General features: G+C 42.0%; 1 protein-coding gene across 8 annotated transcripts in view; it reads left to right on the forward strand.

Annotated features, from left to right (window-relative positions):
* Window positions 1-25,900, forward strand: part of Stk38l (serine/threonine kinase 38 like) — a 54,238-nt gene that overhangs the window by 2,126 nt on the left and 26,212 nt on the right. For 3 of the 8 annotated variants that reach the window (XM_076940855.1, XM_076940853.1, XM_076940854.1), the window contains exon 2: window positions 18,308-18,404. The exons of the other annotated variants lie outside the window; for them this stretch is intronic. The gene's annotated coding sequence lies outside the window, so the exon portion shown is untranslated. The remainder of the gene's footprint in view (window positions 1-18,307; window positions 18,405-25,900) is intronic. 8 annotated transcript variants of the gene reach the window in all.

A 25,900-nucleotide genomic window follows, 5' to 3' on the forward strand; every position in this document is an offset into this window, starting at 1 on the left:
TATTGTTTACAGGCATTGGGAGGAGGGATGAAGGGAGAGAATTGTTGGTTGCCTGCTTTACAAAGATGCTGTGGCCTTTGTCCTGAGGGAGAGACATGTGACTCCACCTCCAGTAACTAGAATATAAAATTCATACTGAAGCCAAGGACAAAAGGATCAGCCTTACCAGACAACTGAAGGGTCTCAGGAGGAAAAGGCATTTGTGTAGATGATTTTGATAACCTGGTCGATGGTAAGACTGTGAGAGAACACTTTATACAGGGCCTCTGCTGCCAAACCCTTTGAGTATACATCTTATTTACCAGAGGGAGTGTTTCGATTACTCCTGCCTTGCTGGTGGAGTAAATGAGGTGTCAAAGTCAGGTAGAGAGTAAGTGGTAGAGTCGCTTTGGCCTAGGCACCTTGGGTTTATACATTGTCCCTGATTTTGCCATTCAGGAAGGTCTTGGTCAGGTCCGTAGTTGCAAAGAGTGGATTTTGGAGAATGCATCTAAATTTTGGGAATGCTAAGGTAGTGAAAACTAGGTTAATGAATTGTGGTTTTTGTTTGTTTTTGAGACAGTCTTACTGTATAGCAGTATAGTTCTGGGCTGTTCAGGAACTTAGAGCAGGCAGGCTGTAACTCACACAGATCCATTTGCTTTTGTCTCTGCAGTGCTGGGACTAAAGATGTACACAACCACACTTAGCAAATGAAAAAAATACTATTTTTGTCATGTAAAATATTTTAGTCACTTTGAAAGTTGCTTTTGATGGTAATTAGTTGTAACCAACAAGTGAGACCCATATAGATTAAAAATGAGAAATTAGAAGTATCCCTTCCCTACTGCAACATTTCAATTGTTGTTTTATATATCATGTGTTTCTAAAGGCTACTTGGCATTAGATTATTGTTTAGATTGAATCATGAAGTTGAAATTGAGTTGATGTCAGTCTCAGACCTTTCAGTTTTTATTTCCATAAATAGCTATTCTGATAATGTCTGAAGCAAGGTGTTGAATAGAGATTTGTATGTGTAAAATGAGAGAAGTTCAGCCCTGGATACTCAATATTGGGGTGTCATTTAAGTCTCTGAGAATGCGAAGTCACAGGTGTTAATATCAGGCACTGTGCTTCATATAGGTCTGCTAGATAGATAAGTGGATGTTGAAAAAAATGGAGTATCAGGTTCTATTTTCAGGCTTAATGTTTGGTACTGGTTAACTGAAAACTGGAATCACAGTAAATTCAGTTAAACTTAAATGGTGTATATGGTGAGCCTTGGTGGGGCACTGCCTGTCCTTACCTCACCATCCCATAAGATCCAGGCTCTTACCTTCATCTTTGCTCAGATGATCGGTACTTGTTACGGGCCAGTCTCTCAGAGAGTTTAGAAAGAACTCTCTTCTTGGTTGAATGCGATAGGTTCTAGGATTGTTCTAAGTCAACAGTTTATGATTGATAAGCTTTAATGGGAAAAATAGCAGTCAATATTTAAAGTTCATAAAATAACACAAAGATAGCAAAAAGAACCTATCAGCACATCTTAACTCTTTGTTTCCACTAATCCTGTTGGTTCTTTCTGATTCTGCATGTGCAGTGTTTACACATCTGCAAATCTCTGTCACATATATGCAGATAGCATTTATCATTGTCTTTCTGTTTTCAGTCATTTGACCCTTTGACATATCTTCTACATCTTCAGCCCAAAATTTTATAGAGATGCTTTTTAAGTTTGCTTTAATAGTTAAAAAGGTTTACAGCAGTGCTTTCCAACCTTCCTAATGCTGTGACCCTTTCCTCATGTTGTGACCCCCAACCTTAAAATTATTTTTGTTGCTATAACTGTAATTTTGCTCCTGTTACCATTTGTAATATAAATATCTAGTATGCAAGATATGTGATATGCAACCCTTGTGAAGGGTCATTGGATTCCAAAAAAGGGTCATGATCCACAGGTTGAGAACTTCTGGTTTACAGAGTTCTCTTAAGCACAAGTTTGCTTTTGAAAGGTTCTTTATTCTAAGAGATAAAAGTTGTTCCATCAAAGGGAAAGTAAGCACCATTCTTGGAGAATATCTTTTTCCCATGTGGAATTTGTCTGTATTGAAAACTACTGAGGAAAAAGAAAAAAAAGAAAAAAGAAAAAGCCAGACAGTGGGCGGATTTCTGAGTTCGAGGCCAGCCTGGTCTACAGAGTGAGTTCCAGGACAGCCAGGGCTACACAGAAAAACCCTGTCTCGAACAAAACAAAAAAAAAAAAACAAAAAAAAAAAAAAAAAACAAAACAAAAAAACAAAAAAAAACAAAAAAAAAAGGAAAAGAAAAGTACTGAGGCAGAATGCCTCCCGCCTAGAGACCTCTGCACAGATCTTAGGGAAAACCTTGACAGTTACAGGTCATGTGGTGTGAATCTAAACAAAACTCAAGCCTTGCTAGTAGCCTATGGGAACTTGTACTTGTTTGAAGCTTAGTTCATGTATTTATGTTTTATGTTTATTAGTTGTACAGAATAAGAGGTCTCATAGTGACATTTTCATAGCATGTGTAATGTACATTGACCCCACATCGACCTTCTATTGTCCTGTTGTCTCCTCACTTTTAAATTCCGAGCTGGCTTCTGCCGTCCCTGCAGTGAATACTAGATGATTTGCCAACCCAAGTTGCTGTTCTCTGTGCACACACACAGGTTCGTTGTTTTCCTGGTCTTTGCTAGGTCTTACTGATTCTGCATGTATAGTGTTTACATTTATGCAGATCTCTGATCACATGTATTCAGGTAGCACCCATTTCCATCCTCATCATTTACTACCTTTGTATTTGATTCAGGAAGGGAATTTATTCCCTCCTTTCCTGGTTTCTGGAACACCTTTATTGTGGTTCCTGAGCTGGTGGAATTAGTAATGTTTAGCCCCTCAGAGCCACTGCAAGTCAACAGTTCCAATGAGAATCAAGATGGCAGCACTGGATGACTGCTTATCACTGGTGCCATCTGTTTTTGACATTGGAAATCACAGGCCTTTTGCTGTAGGTCCTGGCTTTTCTTGTGTCTGTGAAAGTTTAGACACTTGAGTCTGGGGCAAAGAAGTGCTTGTAGACATTAACACTCACTTTCTTGGTGTGGTTTCCCGCTCTGTTGCACATGTGCAGGAGCTGCTATCACTGTTGCTTGTGACTTGGAGTTTTGACTGGTTCTCTCAACAGTCCTCAGTTGTCCAGTGGAAGCTAGCTGCTTTATATTGATCAAACGTCGTTTCCCAATGGGATTCATAGATTTGTTCTCTTCTCCTTACACAGGCTTCTCTCTGCTCTCACCAGGGATACGTCTAATTTCTCAATAGCTGTTTAACTTATTACTTAGTATGGACTGGCACAGTCCTAAGTAGCATGAATACATTGTGTATAGATGGTCTCATTGGATATTCGGGAGAGCTTTATGGATTATTATCTGAGGAAACTGGAGCTTAGAGAGCTGAGGTGACCTGGCCAGGAATATGGAAGATAGAGGTAGAGTTTGATGATAACCACAGGACCGGGCTTGCTCTCTCTCCTGTTACTTTATTGCGAGAGCTTTTCTTTTGCTGTTTACCCAGCTCCAGTCTTGCCTGACTTTTCTTTTTTTCCTTCTACCTCTTGGATAATTCCTCTTAGGAGCTCTTTAGAGTTTTGCATGTCAAATATAAATTTTCCTGGGGGAAAAATGTACAACTGTGCTCATATTTATAGCAAGGAGAGGCTTGCTCCTGAAGAAAACTTATTTTAAGACTGTTAGTTGCACTTTGTGTTTTGTCTTATGGTTTTGTAAAGCACTTTTATACATTCTTAATGCATTCGTGGGTATGTAGTGAGGATTCAGGAAAGATCCATACAGGAAGAGAAAGAAAAACTCAGATTTAAGTAATTTACCTGAAATCTTAAAATATATAGAACTACCTCTAAACTTGGGTACATGAGTTTAACACGAGCATGTACATGGTAGTGGTCTTAGTAGATTAAAAGCCACTGTAGGCAGAGTGTTGAGAACTCTACAGAGTTAGTTGATGAGACATGGTTCTGGGCCTCAACAATTAAGCCAAGATAAACAACACTATCAACCATCTGATGTAATTAAAGCCAGTTAGGGTTGGCTAAGTATTACAACACAGCATTTTCTTTAACAGTGGCATAGTTTTGTGCCTCAGCATTGTTTTGAATTAGTCAAATCGTGAGGCTGGATTTTAGTTTTTTATTTTTAATCCTGAAACCCCCAGTCTTCAGTTCTTAGTTAAGTTGCTCTCTGTTCATTCTGAGTGCAACTGCTCGATTCCTAACTAGAGAGTACGTTGCTGAAGGAGGGGACAGGCAGAACCGATAGGAATTAAATAAAAGAACAGAGGGTCTGAACCAGGCTTGGTGAGCAAGAGCAATCTTACTCTCTCCCTCCCTCTCTCCCTCCCTCTCGGATCATCTCTCCCCGTGTGTGTGTGTGTGTGTGTGTGTGTGTGTGTTTGAAATGTGTCTGCCCTAACTGCTGTAATTAAAGGTATGCTCCACTAGGCTTGGGTATGAGGTACCTTACAGTACTGGTGTTGTAGGAAATTCAGTATACACTTAATAGCATGGGAAGATGGATTCTTTGAGTGATTAGAGAACTTTTTAATCATCTATTTTTGGAAATATTATCTTGTACCAGTATCTTGCTTCATGCAATTTAATTTTTACTAGCCATGAGCATTTTAGTTAAGCATTGGCCTGCTGACAGGCCTCCATTATGGAAACGCCATGCAGTGTTTGCCCGGTGGGGCTGTTTTGTATTTGTCAGCAGGTGCTGTTGCCTGGTTTATAGTACTCTGAGTTGCCCTTTGCTGTGTTTGTAAAACAGAGATCCATTTCATTCATTTGGACACATCTTTCACATCTGGTGAGGAGATTCTCCATATGTCGGTCATTATCAAGCCAAACAGAAAACACTTTTCCTATTTGAGTGACTGGAGTGGAAAAATGTTAGTACTGAACTGCACATAATGCCCCATTGGTGTTCTTAATATGGGTTAGCACTCAAGGCGTCCCAGACTCCTGATGCTTTTCTAAGGCAGGTAATTTTAATTCAGCTTCTTGCCCAGTTCTGTTAGGTACCTAGGAAGACTGACAACATGATGTATTATCTTTCTGTGTGGCTGGATTCTTACTTATAAGTGTTACTGGGAATGTACAAATAACTGCAGTTCAAACACAGCGAGGCAGCTAGAGAGCAGAGGAAGCTGAGATTGCTAGTAGGCAGGTTAGGAGAGTTTATTGTGTGAACTGTACTGTGAATTGACCATTTAAGAGTGAAGGGCATGCCAGGCAGAGGGATTAGCATAAGATGGGTGTGTCCCTATAACACCATGCTAATTATGTAAATCTTTTGTCCAGTTGAATTTGAGGCCTTTGAGCTTGGAGAAAGATGGTTTTCAGCATCCCAGCCTTTGTTTCAACAGCCACACAGCTTGGTGCATTTAATTAAAGTGGTACTTTAGGAAGATTGCAGTGATAGGAATAAGTAGGGAGTGATCTTATCAAAGGGAGACCAGAACTGGGAGGAAAGGGACTGATGTACCCATGTGGACATGATGTTTTCAACTAAATGAGATGGGAGATACTGGAGTGGTGGGCATTGCCCTCTGGTTTAGACCTGGGGTGTTCCTTTGTGCTGAGGTGCCTGCCTGTGCTCCAGGTGATGTGGGCCTGGAAAGTCAAGGTGCTCCCCTCTCTGGGCAGGCAGCCAGGCATCGACTGTGTAATGGTATTTCTATGTGGGGCACTGCAGCAGGGCACAGCTGCAGAAGCAGTGAGATGACAAAGAAAAGGAGCACCTGTTTAGGAACCACATGGTCTTTCCCAGGAAGGGGTAGTGTTTGAGCTGCCATTTGAAGGATAAGCAGGAGTTTTTAAGGCCAACTAGCCACAGGGAGACAACATTAAGTGATGTAAGAGACCGAAACATTTGGGGGCCACAAGCTCCTGGGTTGTTTTAATGTTGAGACCTGAGGCAGGGTAGGATAAATGAGCCTTTTATTTTCAGTGCTTTTTGGTGTCATTTTATCTGGCCTGAACACCCTGACCTTTTGAAAGTGTTTTTGTTTCCTGTATAGGCCTGCTGGCAGCATGTTTTCTGGGCATCCCTCCTCCATCCTGCAAGTGGAGTTTCAGCAAGATTGCCTTTTGCTTCTATTTTGTGAAATTAGACAGAGAAGGTGACAGAACTATCAGCTAGGAGGGGAAGGAAAAAGAGTCTATTGAATGTCTTTAATGACTGCACAGACCTACTCAGGTTCTTGTATAAAGAGACTGTTGCGGCAAAGCATAGCTTCAAGACCAGTAGTCCTGGGAATCGGTATTCTGGTAGGAAATTGGCATTTGTCTTTTCTGTAAGGCTGATGGAACACTTGCTTTCTGTGGGATACCTTCAAGTGCTGTCAGGCATTGTTGCCCCACCCCACTCCTCAGTGTAATAAGTCTTGATGCACATTTCACTATTGCAGCTGGAAGCTCATCAGTGTACTTTCTATGGTGTGCTTCTTCTGTTCTGTGGACTGGGCCCAGGAAACAAATTTCTGCAGTTCTCTGAGGACCACTGAAAAGTTAATAGCAGACTGCAAGTAGGAAGTGCCCATTGTGTTTCCAGGACCGGGGAGACAGCTGCTTAGTTTTAGTACCATAACTGGGCATAATAAACTTTTTCGAGCAATAGGCAGGGCTGGGGGAAGTGAAAGACAAAAGGACAGAAGTAGAAGGCCTACAGGCAATGTGGAGGGTCTGGGTGGGGCGGGGCAAGTTCATGTGCTTAAAAAAGACCAGGTGGTCTGGGGGGGCATGCTCTCGGAGGCAAGGGGGAGAAGAAATGGGATGAGGAACTTGGGGGTGGGTGGGAAGGGGGCAATGGCTGGAATGTAAATTAAAAATAATAATAATAATAGAACAGGTACCTCTAACACCTGCCCAAGTGCTTTGGTCCAAACTGAGAGTTAAGCTCAGGTTAACTGTCACAGTTGCCTCACAGTGCCCTGGGGGGATTGTTAGGGCAAGAATGACAGTGTGATTTAAGACAGTATTTATAGATTAAATTTAAATATCTCCTACAGACTCTCTAGACTTGAGCAGAGTGGGAAACAAAAATTAATACATATTAGTGAACATTATAGCCACATTTCTGAAATGTAGAAAAAGGATTTAGGATATGAATCTATAGTTTTTCTGACATTGGGCCATAAGAACTGTTTTCTGATATGCTTTTTCGTACACTTTGTGGATAATTCCTGTGTTCTCTTCTTTTCTTCTGTATATAGCCCCAGTCAGGCAAAGATGAAGGGAAGGCAAACTAGGAGTGTTTGTATGAGGTAGCATTTTTAAAAGGTTTACTTTTATCTTATATGTATGAGTATTTGCTTCATACTCATATGTCTGTGCAGCACGTGTGTACAGTGCCCTTCAATGACAGAAGAGGGTATTGGATTCCTGGAAACTGAAGTTATAGATGGTTGTTAGTCTGCATGTGGGTTCTGGGAACTGATCCCAGGTCCTCTGAAAGAGCAACCAGTGCTCTTAAGTGCTGAGCCATCAAGATCTAAAATGAAGTCATATTGTAGAAATAACACTAGAATGAATTAAATGGAGAGAAATTAGCCTTAACATTAGTAATCCATGGATGTGATGATCTAGAGGTTCCCAGGTTTAACCACAACTGAGAAGAATTTCTGAGGGAGGCTATGGGGAATTACAGGAAATAAAGGGGGGAACATTGGTGTTATGTAGAAACCAGAGGACAATTTGTGGATGTTGGTTCTCTCTCCCCTACAACTTCTAGGGATCCAATTTGGATTGTCAGGCTTGTCTGCAGTTGCCTTCAGCAACCAAGGCATCTCATTGGCCCTTCTGTGCCCTTTTCCAGCCTTTGTGGGTAATCCTGTGTTCTCTGCTTAGGTCTCTCCTCTCTAAAGGACACCTTCCATGTCCTCTTCCTTTCAGGCAGTTAGGTGCTGCTCCTTGGCTTCCCTAAGTGTCTTATACATGTGCTTTACGTCCCAAAGCAGTTGTAGATAACATGCTAGTCCTTTACCTACTGTGCATCAGGCATGGAACAGAATCATTTCCTGTGTAACTTGGTCTATTCTTACCACAGAATTAAGTAATTTCTCAGGAGAGCAAAAGGAGTATTTGATGATGACTATCTTATGCCCTCTTTAAAAGTGAAACATTTCATTTCATCATTCAAATATGGGCTCTGCACATTTTACCTTCCTTGCTGCTCCTCTCTGTCTTTATTTTTGTCAGTTTTTGATCTCTATGTCTTTGTCGGTTTTGATTGGCATTGTCATAAGGAAGGCAAAATCACAGATGTTTAGAACCTGACTCTGACCTTTCTATATATGTGCCTGTGAAGATTTTGTTTTGAGTCTAGAAGTCATCAGGTTTGGGGAATTTAATTTGCCAAGTGATTGAGAGCCTGATGTATAAACAGGATTGCTAATTAGCAACTCTGTTCATAAGCTGTGAGTAGAATGAAGCTGAGGTCAGCATACTGCCCCCTACAGGGGGACCTCTTTGGGAACTGACAGTCTAATCAAGTAGGTAATCTCAATAGGGAGTCACTAAGCCAAAATAACCTGATGTGGTTGTCTCCTTGTAGAGACCTTGTAGAGACCTCATTCTGAATGTGTGTAGTGCACTTGTTCCTCAGACAGCCTGCAGGGTTCAGAGTCAAACCTTGCTTGGTAACTCTTCCTTCCTCACCTCAGACTGACAGTTCTCTGTTGGTTTAGTTTCTGTCCTATGGCTGCAATAAAATACCATGACCAAGGGAACTTACAGAAGAGTTTGATTGGACTTACGGTTTCAGAAGGTTAGTTTATGATGAGCAAAGGCATAGTGGCAGGCATCTGGAGCAGCAGCAGAGAACTCACATCCCAATTTGCAAGCAGGAAGAGCAGCAGTGCACTAGGGATGGTGGAAGGTAATTTTGAAACCTCAAACCTGTCCCCAGTGACACACCTCCTTCAACAGGGCCACACCTCCTAATCCTTCCCATAAAGTTCCACCAGCTGGGGACCAAACATTCACGTGCATCTCATCCAACCACCTCCTCTACTAACTCAGTTTTTTCTTCAGCAAGGTTTCTGTTTTCACATTTCAGTCTTGCCTCTCAGAAACTGCACCTTTCTCAGTGCAGGTTCCACAGCCCGTCTTGGAATTACTAATGTTGGTGACTGGTTTCACACACTCCTTGTGATTCAAGTGGGTGTTAACTAAATTTTCAAGTCATGAGGACACTTATTCTATGTATGTCTGACTATGGGGAGTGGCAAAGTGGTGAGTACTTCCCCGGGTGTAAATTGACCTACTATGATGTGGTTCTCAGGTATGAACTTTGTAGATGTAGTATGGAAGGGTTGGACACATAGTAGATATGACACTCACTTTCCTTATTTCTGACCCATCTCAGCTCGAGGTTTAAGAATGTGGAAATTTGTGTGGCAGGGTGGCCATCTCACACTTACCATTTCCTTTCCTTTGAATGTGTATGTACATGCTTGTGGAGTTGATTTTGTGTGTGCACGCGTGTGCGTGTGTGCACGCGCTTAAGATTGGTCTTCCCTAAACCTGTAGCTCACCAGGTCAGCTGTCCTGGCTTGCCAGTGACCTCTAGGAATCTGTCTATCTCTGCCTCCCCATGATACATGTGTATGCTACCATAACCCAAACTCAGGCCCCTCCTACTTATTCAGCAGGCACTTTGTAGATCTTCCTAGTCCCACGTTTGATTAAAGATTTTTAACTCAAATATAATTTCCATTTTCTGTATTAAATTTAAGTTAATCTTCTATTAAATTGCTTCAGTTTTGACTCTGGTATTCTACTTTGGCTTAGTCTTCCCATATTTTTGTGGGTAACCCTACAGTTACTCAGTAAGGATGTTGTCTAAAATTCTTCCAGTTTACTGATAGTCGTAAGTCAAGCGAGTCTTGCAAAATTTATGAACAATTTTATGTTTTTGTAACAAAGGGTCTCAGTATGTAGCCTAAGTTGGCTTTGAACTGACCTTTCATGTGTCTTGGCTTCTTTGAGTACCAGGTTGGTGACAGGTAGTAGCCACCACGTTCACCTTGCACTGAGCCATGATATTTAATCAATCTCCAAATACATCTAATTCTGAGCACATTCCCTCCTCCCGTAGTAGAGTGAAACTTGTGAAATCCATCCAGAGAAGTCATAGAGGTTTGTCCCAGAGCTTTGCTGTCAAGAGAAATAGCAGCATTCCAATTCAGAAATAGCAGAATTCCAATTTAGCCTTTCCTACCTCCTGTAAACTCCCACAATGAAATCTTCCCATGACTGTCCATAAATTTTGAATGTGTTGATGAGCACTTAGGCTTTGCATCACCCCTCCCCGCATTAGACCATAAGGGCCCTTCATATCAGTGACCTGTACCCCAGGAGCAGTGCTGGCACACAGTGATGCTTGGTGCCTGTTGGGCTAATTAATCAAGGCCAGTTTCACTAGAATTCTATTCTTGAGAACTTCCTAAACATGACTCACAGCCCCTTAGCATCTCAAGCAGGATTGGCTTTGCTTTGTTCTGAACATTTTGTAATTTGTGTTCCCTGATTGTGTCCCACATTCCTGTTTCCAGCTAGCATACCAAACTTCAGAATTCTGTGCTTAATTGCCCTCTATTCAGTCAGCTCACTTCCTCCCAGTGGTCACGTTGATGTCTAGAATATTTCTTTCACTGTATGAGACATAAAGGACTATTTTAGCAAGGCACTCCTATGTGTCTTGTTTAGCTGTGGGAGAATTCTAGCAGATATCCTCAAAATTGAGGTCCTCATAACCTTAGCTCACTTCTGCATCAGCTCCTGTCTCCATGCATCTGATGCCTCTGCCCTCCTGCCATTGCTGCTTCCATTCCAGAGCCCTGCCTCATCCTCTTCCTCTATGATGCTTGCTGGTGAAGGGTCAAGTGCTTTTTTTGTTGAGTACCCAGCTTCCAGTCATGGTCTCATGGGTTTGCAAGGGAGAGGGATCTAAGCTATAGTGTTACTAACACCCTTTCCATTTGTTCTTGCAACACATAGTTTACAGATTGCTGCTCTGAAGTCATGTTCCTCAGAAATTAAGTGCCAGGCAGCTTTTATGCAGGGTGTACTGATTGCCATCAAAGCACATTCTTTATGCTCTTTGGTGAGATGTTCTCACCAGCATGGTCCCTTCCTGTATGCTGAGGTACAGACCAGTCAGGCTCCACTTCTGTCTTTTCTGTGTCACCCATTCAGTTCAGTAGAAGAACACTCATACAGTTAAAACAAAACAAAACAAACAAACAAACAAAAAACCTTACAAGTTAAAAACTTGTCTCCTAGAATTTGAGTTTAGGCAGTATTGATACCTGTATTGAGAACCCAGTCATTGCACACTGGAATGGAATTCAAATACATCTTTAAATTTAAAGGAAAATATCAATTTTGCAAAATAGAAATGTCAACTGAGGTTGTTCAGCATTTTCCTAATATGTTTGAAAGTGTTTGTCTTGATCTGAGCCCCAAACTGTACAAAATAAGTTTTGTAGTTATATTTGATAAGTTCTATGCATTTTAATTGATTTAATATGAAATACACAAATTAAAATACTTCCTTAGGAAGAGAAAAAGAAAACTTTTGCTAGGTATTGGTAAATTGAACATTCTAAAACATTACATTTTGAAATCTTTATTATTAGTTTGTTTATTGAGACAGGCTGGTCTGGAACAGGTCCTCTTGCCTCAGCCTCCCAGGTGGGATGACAGGCTTGCACTACAACACTCAGCATTTCTCTTGTGAAAATATAGATGACCATTAACTTTCTGAAGTGGCTCTGGGCTAGAGTAATATGAGGAGACTTGTGTTTAGTACACTTAGAATGAAACAAGTATTTGCTGTATGGGCTGATTTAATAAGGTACTTCATGTCCTTCTCATCCCGTATTTACAAACAGTCAGTGAGTGAAGGATAGCTTAAGTAGAAAACCAAAGAGCTAAAGCACAGGGTGAATGCAGGTTAGTGACACTATGTGTGAAAACTGCCTCTTCCCAAGAGGCCCGCAGCAGGCCAACCCAGAGAAATTCGTGGCTTAGGTGACATCATCTCTCAAGCAGGTTCTCTTGGGCAGTTCTGACTTTCTCTGCAGTCTAAGTACCTTTTAAACCCTACTGCCTTTTCTTTGGAGATGGGAAGTATTTGAGATTCTCAGTCACTGTCTCCTTGGAGGATACCCGGAAACGACTCTGTTGTCCTTGGTGTAGGGTTTAGCATCCCTGCTGTCACGGCACATAAGGGCCTCCCACAGAACAGTGCATCTCAGCAGTCTTCTCTTGCACTCTAGGACCACACTTGACCTGCCCAAGGTGCTGTGTGTGTTAACAAGAGCCTGGGCTGAAGCTTGAGTGTGCTTTTTGTTAGATCAGTCTGCAGCATTTGAGCGCTTCTGTACATTTAGCCTTATCTTGAGTATCATGGGCAGTGTGGTATAAGAAGGCTCTGGGGATCAAGAAATGTGGAACTTTATGGTTGCAGCACACATGGCTGTAAATCTGCCTTCATGGGCTTATGTTATTTAACACCTTATTGTAAGATTGGTGATAAGTGCCACGAAAGTTCTTTTTTTATTTTAATATTTTTATGTATATATGTATGTGTCTGTATGTAAGAATGTGTTTGTGTAAGTGCAGGGCCCCTTGGAGTTCAGAAGAAGGTGTCAGATCCCCTGGAGCTGATATTAGAGACAGTTGTGAGTCATCTGATGTGGGTGCTGGGAACTAGACTCTAGTCCTCTGGAAGAGCAGGAGTCACTCCTAACCAGTGAGCTGTCTTTTCGGGCCTGGGCCTGGATTTTCTATGTAAGTTCTTAGGGTGGAACTCAGGTCCTCATGACTGCCTGGCTCATACTTTGTGGACTGAGCTAGTTCCATACCACAGTTTTTGTTTTTTTGTTTTTTTGTTTTTAATTTGTTTCTGGTACAGGAGATGGAGTTTGGCTCTGTACTTGCTAAGCACATAGTCTGCCCCTGAGCTATATCTCTAAGTCCTAAGGAAGGACCATTTTAAATTTAGATCATCGTGGCTTGGTAATAAGATTTATTATAGCATGCTATCTGATTGTTGAGGGGAGGGGACTAGTGAATGGTAGAAAATAAACTTACATACTTAGGGTGGGTCACGTTACAGGATTTAATAAAAATTGAGCCTAGAAGTTTAGATCGGAATGACTTTAGAAGTTTTGTGCCAAGCTGTGCTGTTATTCTAGTTCTAACTTAGGAGCAGTAGCTCAGAGAGGCTGGCACCTGTGAGCTTGTCCTCACGCTGCGTCAGCAGACAGGTCCTACAGCATAGTCACAGATGGAGGTGAAAATTAAGAGGATGGAGGGATGAAGGATTTAAGAATTTATGAATAAAGTTAGTGTGGGTAAAGGGGAGACAAAGACCAGCTGCTTTCTTGGCTTCTTGCCTGGGTGGCAGTGGGGATACCACTATGGTCAGATATGGCAAATATGAGTTAACTCTTAGATATTTAAGCTGAAATGTATACAGAAAGTAGAAACATGAGATTGGGTAATAGATCCCAGGACCACCAGCACAGGAGTAGCACCACCCACAATGGGTTGGGCCCTTCTGCATCAGTCACTAATTCTGAAAATGACCTATAGGCTTGCCTACAGCCCTTATCTTATGGAGACATTTTCTTCATTGAGGTACCCTTTACTCCAGTAACTCTAGCTTGTGTCTAGTTGACAATAAAACTAGCCAGCACACTATTGTTTTATTCCTATGTTGTAATGGAGTTGAAGACATCCCTACCTCACCAGATATAAGATCTTCAGTAGAAGCTAGGGAGATCAAATGTATCATGTTTGTTGTTTCTTATAACTCAGGCTGTCCTCAAACTTCTGTGTAGCCAAGGATGAGCATGAACTTCTGATCTTCCTATTTCTGCCTCTGTCCCAAGCCCTGGGAAGATGGCCAATCCAGATGAATCTTAAACTGATACTCACTTGGGTCTTGTGGTGTAGTTATAGACTGAAGTTCCTTGGAGTATGTGACTTGTTTGCCTGTTCATGTGTTATTTTCCTTAGCTTATAGTTCAGAGATCCTGATTATCTTCTGCTGATGGACTTCCCTCTTATCAGTAGGATGGTGACAAGGGAGTTAACAGTGTAACCACCACAGGAGTGATGTGCTGACACTGACAGTAGCCATTTCTCCAGATTGATCATTATTTTATATCTAGTATCTCACAGGCATTTTTTGTATCCATGAGAACACAGACAGATGGAATCACTTGCCTAAGATTACTGTGGTAAGGATGGGATAGGACTCTAACTCCACAGTGGCTGAGAACATTATGAAATGTTAGACATAGGCACATTTATCAGTTTGAGCTCTAAAGAAATATTTATTTATAGTTTCATGAGATTTTACCTAAAAATTTGATAGCCAGAGATTGGGAAAACACATTTCAGTGTGGTAGTTAGGACCATACACTGTCAAGATAAGAGCAAAGCTTAGAGCTGAGTTGCTGGAGAGTCCCATGTGAACACTTCATGGGTCTTAGTGAGTTGATGAAGATCAAAAAATGTCAGATGCCAGTGCCTTTAACTGAGTCCTGCACAGGCTCTGTGCCATGGAGAGAGCCACTGAGTGACAGAATAGAAAACACCCCAGAGGCCTCTACCAGCTCTCAGGCTTGAAGTTACTGTCCACTTGGATATAGTTATCCTGAGAGAGACAGCCAGACATGGATTCTCTCTCCCTCCTCACCTCCCTCTGTGTGTGTGTGTGTGTGTGTGTGTGTGTGTGTCTGTCTGTCTGTCTGTCTGTCTGTCTGTCTGTCTGTGTTTCTCACAATCATTATCCTGAGAAACATTTTTTTGAAACAAAATCTCACTGGTCTGGAACACATTAAGAAGTCTAGACTGGCTGACTAGCAAACCTCATGGATCTACCATCATGGGGCTTCTTACCCTTTCAGTTTCAAGGAGAATGGACAGAGCTAGAAGAACCTTGGTTAAGAAGGCCAGAACTGAGGTGACCTACTGAGGGCTTAAGTGTATGACTCAGCTGGGTGTGCACCATTGTGGAAAGTTTTTAAATTGTGCCATCAACTTTAAATATTACATTTTCCCCTCTTGCCTCCTTAAGGAAGGAGAGGAAAAGTCTCCCCTTTCCGGACTTTCTGTAGTCAAATAAGGACTAAAAATGAACTCTGTATGGAAGGCATCTCACTGATTGAATTCCAAATTTGTGGTAGAAGGAATCCAGATTTCTGTATCTGATGACTGGATTGAGTCTCTGTGTATTCTAGGGTGGGTTCTCTTGTCATTATCCTTGAGATACAAAATTGCCCCGTGCTTTGATTTTTTTTTTTTTTCTCACAGCCCACTGTCCCTGGGTGCACAGGGTGTCAGAGCTGTTGAACCTGCTTGCTTGGGAAGGACTTAATTGTAGACATTCTGAGAGCCAACACAGCAGAGAGTTTGACAGTTTCTGTGTGGATACTAGGAAAACAAACACAGTCCAGCTTTCTTGTCTGTGTAGCTGGTCTTGTGTTCCTAGTAGCCATCTCATTGTGCACAGTAACTGTCAGATTTTTATGCAGTACTGGGATTCATGACTCTGGGAACCTGACTTTGGAGCTGGGCATGGTGCTGTACATCCATGAGCCCAGCACAGAAGGATGCAGAATTTGAAGCCAGCATGATCTGCAGAGATAACCTGTCTTCGTTTTTTAAAAGGAAGAAAGAGATTTATATTCTAATGAGAGAGCTTAGTGCTTTTACTGTACCGGGACAGACAACAGTTAACAGTAGTTAACTCTTGTGAGCTGTAAGAAGCCTTGGGCATGAAAGGAAACTTGACTTTTAAAGATCCTCAGTACCTTGATGTGATGCTAGTCTGACAGAGCCATTGTGTGTAATTTTCTTACCTTCTTTACTTTGTGAGTTTATCTATTTACTTTAAATAAGGTAGGGACTGTCTTCTCTGCTGATTACCAGGAAACAGGTGATTTGCTTCTTAGAGCCAAACTCAGTCTTGGAAGGGGAGTGGGAAGGGCCTGAGCTAGCCACTCAGAGTGGCTTCTTTTTTACTTGTGCATCTTTGAATGTCATCAATATTTCAAGTTTGAAACTACTTTATCCTTAAATTAGGAATAATAAGTGCCTTCCTGTGGGGAGCCAACAGAAGGCGGATATCATCCTTGCAGCCATCTTGAGCCATATCCCCTGATAAGAGATTTGATTACATTAGCCTACAACAGCTGAGCACACTCTGATAACATCTTGCTTTAGATACCCAGGATCTTCCCTTGGGTGTGTGAGACTTAAAGCTGTGATTTAGAGATTTAAGGGTGTGACTTAGAGATCAGATATAGAGACAAGGCCTAAGGGCATGACTTAAAGGCGTGACTTAGAGGCGTGGCTTAGAAGTGAGACATATAAAAGGCAAGAGGCAGACAAAGACAAGCAACAGATTATTAGGCACTCGGAAGAACAACTTGGAGTTATTAGGCATTAGGTAGCAGGCACATGGAGGAAGAACTTGGAAGAACTAGGAACTAGGGACTAGGAACTCAAGACTTGGGACTTGAAGAGAAGAAGAGAGACTGAAGAATAAACGGGATTGAATCACACTCTGTCTGGTCTCCATTCCTCGAGTTCGTCCTCACTCTCTCTCTTGCTGAACCCCGACCGGAGGACCTGAGCAGCTTGGAGCAGTGCAGGCTCTAACAATTTAGCCCTGAAGGCTTTTGGCAGTGCGGGTTCCAACATCAACAGAGTGGTCCGCAACATTTTTGGCGTCCAAGGTGGGGCAGCTCCGGCCGAAACACCTTCCCAGATACCCAGCTTCATTTGGGAGGGACAGAACTGCACAGTGCAAGGGAAACCTTGACTGGAGTCAGGCTGGTGTTGACTATGAGACTTGGAGTAAGATATATATCTTTTCATAGTGCCAGTGTCTTCTGCAAAATGAAGTGACATCTTAGGATGAGTAGAGCTCCATACAAGAAGAGATGGTATGTGTCAAGTATTAAGTATATTAATTACCTGGCATACAGATAAAGTTCATGAATTATGAATTATACATACTGTCATTGTCAGTAACTTTGGGGGTAGTGCTAATATTTTTTAAACTTAGGAATATGGAATAGACTAATCGGATTTCAAGGTTTTGGTGTTTGTTATACAGAGCTGATACCAATAGGATTACAGACACATTTCTGTAATCCTAGCACTTGGGTGGCTGATGTAGGAGGGCAAGAGTTTAAAGATAACCTAAGCTGTGTAGTAAGAGCTAGTCTCAATAGACAGGGAGAATACATAATGGAGGAAATAAATAGAAGAGGCAGAAATTTCAGAACATCAGTCATCAACAGTGAGCATGTCTAGAAAAGGTGCCCTGCATTTTTGTGTTTAACTTTTAAATCTGTGCAGTGTTTCTTTTCAGTGCTGTATCTCTAACTTACTTAGGGCCTCTTTGTTTGTCAGTCAGGTGTTCCACCACAAGATCTCATGTAGCCCAGGTTGGCCTCAAACTCACTATGTAGCTGAGGTCTTGAACTACTGTTCTTCATGTCTTAACACTTCTCAAGTGTTAGGATTTTAGGTGTACATCACCAAGTCTGGCACAAATAGTATTGAGGGAAAAAACGCTGTTGTATTGTAAAAGTGGAAGCGAAGGTCCATGTGGTTTGAGTCGTTTAGACTGCTTTTTTTCTGATGCTGCTTGTGATGCACCTTTATCTGAGGCACAGATATAAGACAAGACACCTGTTAGGGAAAAAGCCTGCTATGTCAACACATGGAGGGTGTTCTACATAGTTATTGGAGTTGTGAGGATGACAGAAGTGTATTTAGCCATCAAAAATGAATTATCTTCATTTGTATGTACTCCATCATGTCAGTAAGATCTCTCTGCCAGACAGCAAGGAGTTGCCACCTGTACTGTGTGCCAGGGACCAGATCGAACAAACTTGTCTTTTGTGTGTGTGTGTGTGCTTAACATTTGTTACCTTCAAACACACTCTCCATTAATTAGGCACCCACTGTGTGCAGGATGTTGCCCTGGAAGCTGTAGCCCAGATGACAAGCTGTGAACTTTAAGGTTTATGTCTTTTCTCTGAAAGTTTCTATGTATCTTGAAGGAGTCAGAGAAGTGTAGCTGAGCTATGCATTTCTAAGGTCTATTCTACTGTGAAGGAGTGTACTGCCTTTATTGCAAATTAACTGTTCCTTACGTCTTTAACTTACTGTGTTCTCTTTTCTTCCCACTAAAACCAAGGAAGCACTTAATTAGGTCTCAGAGCTCTCTATACTGATGTTGCTGTGACTCAGGAACCCAGCCTGCTGGACTGTCCTCATTGTCTCCTAACTTCCAAGTAAGCCTCCTTCCCTTCTTCCTTTCTTTGTCCTCCAAGCATCTCTGTTAACCACCAGATCCACTCTTTTAACCTGTTGACTCTTTACACTGTGAACTGGAACACTCATCCTGGCTGAAGTCTCTAGCATGTCTTCCTTGTTACTTTCCCCAGCGGTGCTTGGGCTTCCTAGTTTCACATTCATGGTCCTTTCCTGCCTGGTCCCTGCTGCCTTATCCAGTCCTATCTTTGGCCACTGTCTGCTCTTCCCAATCTGTCAGGCTTAGCAGCAGACTTAAACACTGTATTGGTGTTGTCTTACCATGCTGACTGCATTCTATCCAAATCATATAGTACATGGGATCCATTCTCTAGATATCTATAAAATAAATGAGGGGATGAAGGTTGTCCCTGTGGTCACAGTGTATACTAATGACACTTGAGAGGTCTCAGCTGCTTTATAAATCTGATACTTACGTTGTGGTAGAAGGGAACTGAAATACCTCAGCAGCCCTTGCACTTCTTAGGTCAACTGAAAACCAGGGGCCAGGTTACTACTGGCGTGGCCACATGAGCATTAACCTGTTTGCCCCTTGCTATGGCTCGTCCCAAATGCGAAATACATGATGAAAGTGTGAAGGCTCACCTGGATCTCGTAGTCCTCCAGTGTCAGCCTTGAAAGAGCTGGAATTATAGGCATGTGCCACCCTCCTGTTGTCATTGTGATGGAATACCTAGTTAAAACAGTGTTGGGAAGGAGGAGTTCATTTTGATCCAGTTTAAGAGTACTGTCTACCATGGTGGGGGAGGCATGGAGCAGGAACCTGAAGCAGCTGACCACATTATACTTGCAGCCAGGAAGCAGAGAGAGGTGAATACTGGCTCTCAGTTTGCTTTTTCCTTGTTATTCAGACCAAGACTTCAGACTGTGGGGTGGCACTGACCACATCTAGGCTGTGTGCCACCTCAACCTAATCCAGAAACTTGACCCCTTGTCTTCAAGGTGGTTCTAAATTCTGTCAAGTTAATATCAGTATTAATTATTATACCCATCTAGGATTTCTCTCCCAAATTCTACAGAAAAAGTAAATGGAGGAACATGGTGTTTGCGTGTGCTCATTACTAGCATAAACAGGGTGAAGCCATGATGGATCTAATTCATCCACATGGTATTTACTTCTGTTTCTTCTTTTCTCCTTCCTGGTATTTTAGGATAGGGTGTCACTGTCACCTAGAGTACTTCTCTTTTGCTGCTGTGGTTTGGATATGAATTGTCTCCCTAAAAAGAGCCCCGTGTGTGATAGCTTGTTCAGCAGCCACTGGATCCAGCTTTTATTAAAGGTGATTGCACTGTGAAGATGCTGACCTCATCAGTAGATCAATACAGTTCACTAATAGAGTCAAAATTTGAAGGCATTATTGTAGGGACATGGAACTTTGGGAGATGTGGGTCACTGGGATAGTGCTCTTGACAGTTGGCTTGTTTTGGCCCCTTCTCTCTCTTCCTACTGCTGGCCTCCATGTACCAGAGCTCTGCCTTACTGCAGGCCCGCAGTGTTCGTCCCAGCAGTGGAAAGCTCACTAACACATTTACCTCTGAGACTCCATTCACCCTTCTGTGTAGTAAAAAACACCTGCTCTCTCCAAACATAACTTGACCCTGCTCTTCTCCCCACACGGGAAGTTGTCACTCTGACCTCAGCCATCCTGAAGTACGTAGGGAACTATATGCAACATTGCTTTTGTTTTTACTTTTTTTTTTTTTAAATTTCATCACTTTTTTAAAAAAGATTTATTTATTATGCATACAGTCTGCTTACATGTACGCATGCAGGCTAGAAGAGGGCACCAGATCTCATTACAGAAGGTTGTGAGCCACCATGTGGTTGCTGGGACTTGAACTCAGGGCCTCTGGAAGAATAGCCAGTGCTCTTAATCTCCAGCCCTTTTATAAATGCATGCTGCAAAGGTATTGGGTGTGAAGCATAGTGTTGTGTAACCACTATTGTGTCTCGATAGAAAGCACCCAGAGACCTGTGTGAAGCCTGCACATCCTGCTGTGTGCTGTGATTAAATCAAATCACCAGCAATTACTTTAAGCAATTATACTTGAAGAAACAACAGAAAGGAAACTCAGAGGATTACATAGTCCTATTTTAGTGAAATTGATGTAAAAAATCTACTTAAAGGTGAGTTTTCTGTTTGCACAGAAAATACCTGAAGAAGGCTGTAGTGTGTTCCTTGCCAGAAAACACATGGGTAGAGAAACATGATCTCATAGACTTTATAAATCAGATAACTATACTGATTGGAGCATTACATGCTATGCACAGGTGGCCTGCATCATATGACACTATAGATCAGCATATTTTATGTCAATTAATTGAGTAAATTTTAAAAAGGCAAAATAACTAGAATTTGCATGTAATTAAATACTTTTTTGTAATTTAAATTTTTATAAAGCAAGTTCTGCCCCAGTCCTTCCGGAGTAATTTCCCAGCTGTGTGTAGCTTTAGGTTTTGCTTCTTGGAAAGAGACAGAATGTCCATTCTGTTTACTTAACTAAAAATAACCTTCCCCCCTTTTTTAACCAAGCCTAGTGCTGGTAAAATTTCTGACTCAGTAATTTTGGAAAGAACTACCTCTTTTCCAGAAATAGACAAGCTCACATATTGGGTCTTCTGCATGTATTAGTTAAGTTTCCATCATACCAGGAAATTGGGTGGACTGGGTGGATGCAGGACTCATGAAAGAGGGACTTGTCAGAATCAGACTGTGGTAAGGACCTCACTTAGGTTAGTCTAGAGGGGTGAGTCCTGGCCAGAGAAGGCTGTTAGATCACTGTCCTGTGACTTCAGTGTCCTTCCAGCAGCACACCAGCCTTCATGAGCTTCTAAAGAGCTATCACCAAACCTCGACTGCCACTTGGCATTTAGTTAGGCTAAGCTGAGCTACCTACTCTAATAGTTTGTGTCTGGCACAGTAACTTATGTGAACGTTTTTCTATTCTAAAGTCCTGCTTTATCAAAGATTCCTACCCAGACCATTGTGGTTTTGCACCCGTTGTTGATATGGGTTAGTCTTACTTCACTTCAGTGGTATTGTAGACTCAACAACACCTTGTGTTTTTTTATACCCTTTACTCTTCTAGTGCCTGGCACACCCACAGTCTTATGGTGTGGTTATTGGGCCTTACCTGCTGTTAGCTTACCTGCTTTATGTACCTGGCACACCCACAGTCTTATGGTGTGGTTATTGAATCAGTCTTACCTGATTGAGTTTACTACTGTTGCCCTGAAAACCTACATGACATGCAAACATAAATAGGTTGGACTGTTTGTTATCTACCCATATAGCTCAGGCTAGCTTCAAACACTTAGTCTTCCTGGAGTACTGGGATTTCAGCTGTACACCATCACTCCTGTTCACTAGGGGGTTTTAAAATATCCTATTTTGCTTTCTATAATTATAACATATTGTTGGTTTATATGCAGCTTTTAGAAAGGGTCTTTCATTTGGATCTTTGTCTCCATGGTAGTAGAAATGCCTTGGCAAAGGAGCCAGAATCAGCCTGAGGCTGGGATGGTAAACCACATTTTCTCCAAGTAAAGACCACAGAGGGAAGAGTCTGCATCTTTTGTGGAAAGGTGCAGCTGAGGGCAGAGGTGAGAGGATTCCTAACAAAATATCAAAATATATCATACAGCTATAAAAAATGAAAGCTTGGTTTTATGTGGTAACACTGAAGGGAGATTGCTGGAGTCAGCCACGTTCTGCAGTTGCTCATACCATCTAGTCTTAGGTCTTGCATTTTATTTATTTTTTTAAAGACAGAGTCTCAGTCATGTAACCCCTGCTGGCCTGAAACTTGGCTATGTAGACCAGGCTGACCTTGAATTCACAGTTTCCAAAATGCAGAGATTAAAGTCATATGTCACCATATTGGGCTTCTCATCTAATTTTTTTTTTTTGGTGTTTTTTTGTTTGTTTGTTTGTTTGTTTTTCAAGACAGGGTTTCTCTGTGTAGCCCTGGCTGTCCTGGAACTCACTCTGTAGAGCAGGCTGGCCTCGAACTCAGAAATCCGCCTGCCTCTGCCTCCCAAGTGCTAGGATTAAAGGGGTGCGCCACCACTGCCTGGCCTCTCATCTAATTTTTAAGAATGTTGTTACATTCTTTTTGAAAAAAATCTTTTAGATTCATTTATTTTATGTGTATGAATATTTTTCCTGTGTATATGTGTGTATACTGCCTGTGTGCCTGGTGCCTACAGAAGACAGAAGAGGGTATCAGATATCCTGGAACTGGAGTTGCAGACAGTGTGAGCCATCCTATAGGTGCTAGGAACTGAACCCAGGTCCTTTGCAAGAACAGGTAATGTTCTTAACTAGGAGCCTTCCTTCCAGCCCCTCTGTTAACATTCTTCGGATGTTTCAGTCTGTGAAAGCTTAGATTTGTTGCTTTTCCATGAGTTTTAAAATGGAAAGAAGTGAGAAAAGTAAAGTTGGCTACAAAGAACTTGCCTTTGAGAACAACATTCTTTGTTCAGTGAGAGAGGCTCTGGAGCTAGGTGGAGCTCAGGGAAAGACTGTCTGCTTTGCTTGCCCAAAGCCTCGGTTGATCTCCAGCACCACAAGGTTCACTGAAGTGGAAGTGCTGATAACTTACAGCTGAATACCTTCAGCCACAGCTCTGGTTGCATGTGGTTCTGTACATGGTGATGTAACTCAGCCTGTCTCTTTGTCCCCACATTTGAAAGGCACTTACTTCACACACAGCACAGATAAAAAGGACACTGTGCACACAGCAGCACGCTTAGCACTGTGCCTGACAAGGCCACCTCACAGTTGCTGTGACTCTTTTATCATTAAGACCTATCAGTGCTGGAAAGGACTCCTTTTAAATTCTCAAATAGCAGTTTCAGATATATGCACATTTCAAAGGTTGGCACTACTTACAAATTAGTTTCTTGACTAACGTAGCAGTTCTTCCCTTAGCAAAATGTATGGAAGTTTAAGAACTGATGATTATGCAGTGAAAGGTAATCAAAACCTGTGTGTACTCCAGCCCCCAACTCTGAGCATTTGATGCAGTGAGGGTCTTTATTTTTATGGACTATATGAGAAAAAACAAATGAATTTGTGTTTGAGTGGAAGAGAATTAGGTTAGCTGTAAGAAGAACTTTCTGACCACTGGCTGCCAAACAGATAAGAGGAGCTACTCTTTTGGTGTGGTAGGAGACAGCACCTGCTGGAATGTTCCTTTTGGGCTCAAGATTGTTGGGCTCGTAGGAGTACATCTAAAGGCAACTCAGTCCTGAATTTTACCCCTGGCTCATGGGCAGTGGCATCTTTGCCAAGGTCTGCCTTTCAGTGATGACTAATCTCCTCGCTCAGACAGTGGAACATTCAGAGTCCTTTCTCTCATTTGATGAATGGATGAGGCAGCAGAGCATAGGCGTATCTATTTTAAAACTCTGAAATACTTGCAGGGATTCTGACATGAGAGTCCATTAAAAAATGGGCCTTGAATGTACTAAGCAAAGCCTGCAGCCCCCAGATGATAACAGTGAGAAGGGGATGCTTGGGTCAGCAAAGCATTATCCAGACTAGGGTGTTGCCATTACTTTGCTAAAAACTGTCTGGAGAGATGGCTCTGTGAGCAAAGTTCTTGTCATGCAAATATGAGGGCCTGAGGTCAGATCCTGAGCACCCATGTAGAGCCAGACATGGCAGGTTGAAGACCTGTAATCCTGGCTCTCCCACAGTGAGGTGGGACGTAGAGACAGAAGGATTCTCAGAAGGTTGTAGCCAGCTAGCCTGGCATATTCAGTGGTGTACAAGGAGAGCCTGCCTCAGACAAGGTAGAAGGGGAGGGCTAATGTTTACACCTACCCACACTCACACAGACAAATACATACATGTGTGTACACACATGATAAGTTACATATGCTGGCTCAAGTAAGTGAATAATAAACTTTTAATATGTGAGTACTCAAATCTTAGTTTACAACTATTTTTACTTAAACTTTTAAGTCTTTGTGAAGTAGCTTTGATGTGAGCCTGTGGGTTTGTAGGAAAGTACCATTCTTATGACATAACAAGTTCTCTGTGAGCTCAGACATTGTGAGTCTTTCCCCATGTTGGGAACTTTGGAGTTACTTAACTGTTAGCATTATGATGTGATTGTTACAGTGTCCAGACGTGCTCCAATCTCTTAAATGAGAGAGTTTCTACATAGATAAGTAGAACAAAGTCTAAAATCAGGTGGGTAGGCATGGTGGTGCACACCTTTAATCCCAACACTCTAGAAACAAAAACAGGCAGATTTTTTTTCTGTGAGTTAGAGGTAAGCCTGGTCTACATGGAGAGTTCCAGGGCCCCCAGATCATAGTAAGACCCTATCTTGAAGGAGAAGCAGGATGAGGAGAAGAGAGGAGTTTGGTGGGAGGAGGAGAAGTGGGGGGGGGGGAGAAACATGTAAACAGAACAAAGATTCTTCTGTAGTAGCTTTACCTTGGCTTTCAAGAAGCCTGTGGGTTTTTTTTTTTTTTTTTTTTGCTTTTTTTCTTTGACCATCTGGAAAAAGTAGGTAGAACTCAGATCATAAAGCAAGATGGGAAGCAGTGTCTGGGTTATTGGGGTCTATGTTAGAGTAGACTGGGACCGCAGAGTCCATGGGCTAGTCCTCAGCCGGTGCTGGCATTGAGCTGCTCTATAGGATGGTGCAGTGTCCTGGGATTGCCATTGCTCTGTGCACTTACCAGCCGCAGTGGGAGCTTTGCTATTGGCTATTCTATAGCCTGTTGCACCACTTCTTGTCTGTGGACCACTTAGCTTGTTCTCCCCAGTCTGTGCTTCACTTCTGTAAGGTGAGGGATGGGGGAATGGCCCTGTCACTTAACAACAGATAAGATAATCCTCATATCACTTAAGTGTCAGCTTTTTGTAAGCAAAATTGCCTTTGGAAGGTCTTACCCTGTGTTCAACTGTATTTTCCATAGCGTTACCTATAGTTGAGTTTAGAAAATTGTGCATGGATTTAAACTCGGGTGCTGCCTTAGGGAGAGTTTCCTGAGTTCTTATGTTGAATTGAAGGTTTTCCTTGACGACAGCCAGGACTCATTTTTTTTTTTTTTATTTCATTCTACATAGTTTTATCTTTGTGTGTCTGTATGTGTCTGTGTTCCCTAAACAATCCAGGTTGTATTATGAAGACCCTGAGTCACTAAACTGGTGCAGTGTTCAGGGCTAGTGATAAATTGTCCAGATGTCAGTAAAGAGCTCCTTAGCATTTCTTTAAGTCTTAAAATTTGTTTGTGTTCTCATGTGTTGAGATAGGCACCTTCTGGATCTTGTCAGAGTAGCTGGAATTGAGTGGTCTGTATGCTCAGCACAGTGCCAGTCAGAAGTCACAGGTGTCTTTATCTGAGAGCAATTTCTTTGATCACTTGTGATGGCCAAAAAAAATCTCTTGGGAAAGTTTAAATGACTCAAAATTAGTAAAAGTCTCTTGTGGC

Source organism: Arvicanthis niloticus, chromosome 9 (genome assembly GCF_011762505.2).
Source record: "Arvicanthis niloticus isolate mArvNil1 chromosome 9, mArvNil1.pat.X, whole genome shotgun sequence".
Taxonomy (NCBI): Eukaryota; Metazoa; Chordata; class Mammalia; order Rodentia; family Muridae; genus Arvicanthis; species Arvicanthis niloticus.